Raw genomic sequence first — 5,027 nt, 5'->3', positions numbered from 1 at the left:
AGCCTACTTAGTAAGGGGGTGTCACATTTCATGTGTGTAGTATTATAAAGAAATGCATTTTTCATTAAGTTTGAGTCATTGCACATTTTCGTTGATCTTTAGGAACCATTTAGTTCATTAGGACCTTTTCCATTTATTCGTTTAACATTCAATCTTCTTAATACTTTTCAATAGCTTGGCCGGACCACTCTCCCTATTCCCTTCCACCATGGTTAACCTTCCAAAGCTCCATTTTTCCTTAGTTTCTTCCATATTTTTCATAACCACAAGAACAAAAACTTGTTATTTGAGCTTGAAAAGAATATTGGTAGCAAAAAGAAGAAAGGAAATTAAAGTTTTGGAAGCTAGGAAAATTGATCAAGTGAGGTAAGTGCTTAATCTAGCTTTCCTTCTTCTTCAATTCTTGAAATTAAGTTTAATTACGAGGATTTTGATTGAGAAATGAAAGAAACATGCATGTATAGAGGAAGGAAAAATTCGACCAGCTTAGGGGATTAGGGTTTGATGTGTTTAGTTAAAATTGAACATGCCTACTAGTATTGTCTGATGTGTTTACATGAATTATATGTTGACTTGGCATGCAATTATATGAATTTAAGAATATGAGGAAGTTAGGGTTTTGAAAAATTGGGAGTTTATACTATGATATACAATTAATGTTCATGGGGTCAAATAGTGACCAATTGGTAGGCATTGAATGAGGATTGATGATGGTTTGGTGAGAGAATTTATGTGAATGACAATGAGCATTTGGTTGTGAATCTGGACAGCTTGCGTCCAATGGGTTTAAATGCCTATAAGTTGAGCTATATAGCTCCAATTGGTGTTTGGGCAATTGGAGGTGAAACCTAAGACATAATGCTAGAAATTCATGAAGGTAGGTTGCTCGGAAAATGACCATAAGTCACCCTAAATTATGTTTGAATCCGGAATGGCACATTCTGGACCTAAAAAATGACCATATGAACAGTAATTGGTAAAATAAGCATAACTCACTCTAGGAAACTCTAATTAACCTGATTTTTAAACCTATGGAAACCTGAGACATAGGAGAACATTTCATATGAAGAACTTAGAGCTAAATTATGACCCTAACTCAACTAAATTGCTAGAAAAATTTGGTTTAGAAAACTTGTCCTGGTTCTGGACTAAATCTGAAATCTTGATCATTTAGGTACTCGACCAGTTTTGGCAAAAATATCATAAATCAATCTACAAAATTGCAAATATAGTAATTTCAAAGCCAAAATTCTCATAAGACATAGAACTACAACTTCTGTGTTTTGACCAGAACTCAGATCTTAAGGCAACTTAGGGAAATTGTTAGAACAAGTTAGAAATGGAAATGTTGGAATTCCTGCAATCTAGCAAATTTGCCTTATGACCTCAAAATGGTTATCAGGCCATAACTTTCTCTACAGAACTCCAATTGAAGTGATTCAAAAAGATTTGGAAACCTAAGATAAAGGCCTAAAACTTTTTTTTTTCGGGACCTGAGGCCAATTCTGAGCTTAAGGTGCTCGAATATTAGTTGAAAATTTTGATGAAATTCTAGAAAACAAGGAAAGAGTAGGATTTAGTACCCTAGAACAACACTTAGTAATTTGACTATAACTAGAGCTGCAAAACTTCAAATTAAATTATTCAAAAAGGAAATTAAAGTTAACACATAAGGGAATAACTTTCATAAAAAAATGAGGTCAAATTGATCCTACATCTTGGCCAAATTGCTAGGGAAAGTTAAAGCATCAATTTTGAAATTTATTAAACTTTCACAAAATGACTTGAAATGTGATGGGTACTTAACATAAATGGTTTGATGAACACATATACCACATGAATATGTAATTGGGACTTATGTTCCCATCATAAATGGATTGAAAATACTATGAGCATGAATGGCACATGGAAAGAAATAATGAGACTTATAAATGCATAATCATTCTAATTTGCCCGTGTATGCCTAGACATTAGTGTATAAGTTAGATCGATTGGCATGCCAATTAGGGACCACAGATACAGTACTACCCATGGCTTTCGAGCCTACTTCATGGATGATCATTGATAGATAATGTATGTCTGATATGATTATTCTTCTGTCTTTATGCCTGACATGTATTACTAGCTTTCATGCTTGCCCGTTAGCTTTATGCCTCACAGATATATACCTCATAGGCACCTGGGGTGTCTAACTAGTATATTCTCAAGTATCTAGTCTTAAAAGTCTGTTATAGGTTACTTTAACAAAATTCACACTATAATGAAATTTAGTATTTCTTGAAAAATTGATTGGCCAACCCCCACCCCCCTCCCCCTTCAAAAAATAAAAAATGAAAAATTTCCCATGTAGGCCGGTGAATTAGCTCAACTAATCCTATGACTCATTTTTGGCTTGGCTGTACCATCAACGCCGTAACAATCACACATTAATATAAGATTTTTTTAAAGCTAACATAAGAAAATTATTATCATGATCATCATGATAAAGATAAAACATAATTATGGCAAATGAATTATGCAGTTAAAATTATGTTTTACGATTAAACCTCATTTCTATGAACGTGTGATACATGATATAAATATATTTTTTTTTGGTACGTATATTGTAGGAATGATTTACATAAGTAATTGAATCGAAAATGTTTTAAGAAATTTTTCATCGCTAATTAATATGATATTTTGCCAAAATATAATCAACCACTTAAATAGGATGATGGTGTGATTAGGTCACGATAAAAATTAATTAATCAATCAGATTTGATTTCAAAGTGTAAAGAGCAAACGAAGAAAGCAAGGGGTCTGAATTCTATATATATATTGCATGGTCGAGAAGGAAGAGATATGATAACAGAGAGAGATAGAGAGAGACATGGGGGTGGTGGTGATTTTTTCTGGAACCCAAGGCACTGATCAGTGTGCTCTGCTACTTCTATTGCTTTCTTTGTCCTTTTTACCCTTTATCCCTCCTCCCCCTAGCATTTTTATCTCTTTCTTTTCTTTGCTTATTTCTCATTCACTAAGATCATGCTAAACCTCTTTCTCTCTCTCTCTCACCCCTCTTTTCTCTCCTTCCCCATCTCTTTCGAAACCAGTCCTTGGGTTAATTGGGTTCTTGAGAAGCTATATATCTTTTGAGGGGAATGTCGTCTGGCTCGAGGCCACTAACTAGATCTATAATTTTTATCTCTGAATTGATTTATTTTTGTTGAGATATAATTAATCATGAGCTAGTGACGTCGGACCAGGCTTCATTCCCCCCAATTGCTGCTTCCTTTCAAGCTGATCTCTATCCGGTATGCCAATTTTCGGTCTCGACAATCTCAAAAGGTGAGTTGTTAGATCTGATGCATACAGAGTTGAATGTTGACATTGGAATGTTATTTTACACAAGGGTTTTTTGGTCATTAGAAAAATTAAGGTTGTTGGGCAAGAGCAGATTGGTGTAATGATGAAAGATTTTGACTGCTGTTTTTTTTTCCCACTCTTTTTCTGACTGTAAAAGGGAAAGGATCATCATTACACTTTTAATTTTTATCCCTAAATTTCATGGATCAGGGTTTTGTGTTTCTCTGTCAGTCTATCTAACTCTCTTTCAGCTTCATCATTGGACTGGTTTTATTCATCATGCCTTCAAGAATCTTCTCTGTCCGTTTCTTTTCTTTCCTGATCTGTCTAATTGGCTTCTTTTCTTCCTGACTCCTACTACTACTACTACTTCTATCCCTAGGGTTTCCTGCTTCAAGATATAGAACCTACATAAAAACAGTCTCTCTCTCTCTCTCTTGGAGGATGCTCATATCATTTTATCAAGAAATTTCTAGCACTGGTTTCAAAGGTGGAGTCTTTTTTTTTTTTTTTTAATTTATATTCATTTTGATGCTGAAATATTTGTGTATTGGATTGATATGGATGGACTATTTACACAAACTAAAGTTTTGTTGTGTGTTTAAAATTTTACATTGGTAGCAGCTGGTTTTATACTTGTCTCTTCATCTTTTCCTACTACTTTTGTTGTGAGTAGTAGTGGGTGGATTGTTGGAGCTGCATAATCTCCTTCTTTTTTTTTTTCCTTTATTTTTTTGCTGCTTTTTCCCTCTTTTATCATCTTGGTGCTTTTATGTTAAAGCTTGGATCTGTGCTCTATGGTCAACTCATATGTGTCCTTTGCATGGTTGAGGAGATCTTTTGCTCAACTCTTAACTCATCGGGTTTTGGAATTACTGGAATAATATCTGTATCTAATAGGGTTCTATTGTATATATACTGATCAGGCTTTGTATGCGCAAAATAATGGCTTTCTTGTGTTAACTAGAATATCCTTATTTATCTTAAAAACTTGCTTATATTTCAGGATGTGATAGATGGATACCAAGATTACCTTTTTTGAAGTTTGTGCTTCATTCTAGCCCTGTTGCTTAAAGAAAGGTGAATTTAAAGAACATCTCGCAGCTGTAATTTAGTACAATGGCGAACCCATTAGTTGATATGACAATCTATCTATAAATGTGGTTTAATTTGTACATAAAACTACGATATTGTGTTTCTGGAATCTTTGCACAAGTTTGCTGCCTTGAGTCTGCATTCTGTCATGAGAAAATCTCTATTAATTCCTTAGCATGTGAGGGGAAAGTTTGATAATTTAAGTTTATTATTTAAAATTTTGTATGGTTTTCAAAATGGTGATAATGTGAAAAAATACACAAGAAAAAAAAAATTGCAGGTGGTTTCGTTTATTGGGAAAAATTAAATGCTTTCTTTAACAAGGAAGCTGTTGTTTTTCGACTTCCATGAAGGAAAGGAACAGACATTGGAGAGGTAAAAAACAGGTGATTGAAAAGGTAAATGAGAGAGAGCGTCACCAAGAGGACAAACGTGATGGGTCTTTTAATTGATGCGTGCGGGGAGGTTAGGGGGTGCCCTTAATTTGTGCTGTAGAGTGGCGTCCCTCCCCTTTTCACTCATTCTGTCATTAATTTATGAGCCTGAGCCATATGCAACACTGAATGTCTTTAATGGTCTGATTCTCT

The 5,027-nt window shown here is 34.4% G+C and overlaps 1 long non-coding RNA gene across 1 annotated transcript; it reads left to right on the top strand.

The window, feature by feature from the left end:
- Positions 1-2,855: 2,855 nt before the first annotated feature.
- LOC110632532 (uncharacterized) lies at positions 2,856-4,542 on the top strand. The gene is made up of 2 exons (XR_002490674.2): positions 2,856-3,327; positions 4,352-4,542. It is a non-coding gene; the product is annotated as an uncharacterized LOC110632532 (long non-coding RNA).
- The last annotated feature ends 485 nt before the right edge of the window (positions 4,543-5,027 follow it).

The sequence above is a fragment of the Hevea brasiliensis genome, chromosome 9 (assembly GCF_030052815.1).
Source record: "Hevea brasiliensis isolate MT/VB/25A 57/8 chromosome 9, ASM3005281v1, whole genome shotgun sequence".
Classification (NCBI taxonomy): domain Eukaryota; kingdom Viridiplantae; phylum Streptophyta; class Magnoliopsida; order Malpighiales; family Euphorbiaceae; genus Hevea; species Hevea brasiliensis.
The sequence above is the reverse complement of the archived record's forward strand: the minus strand, read 5'-3'. Positions and strand labels throughout refer to the sequence as shown.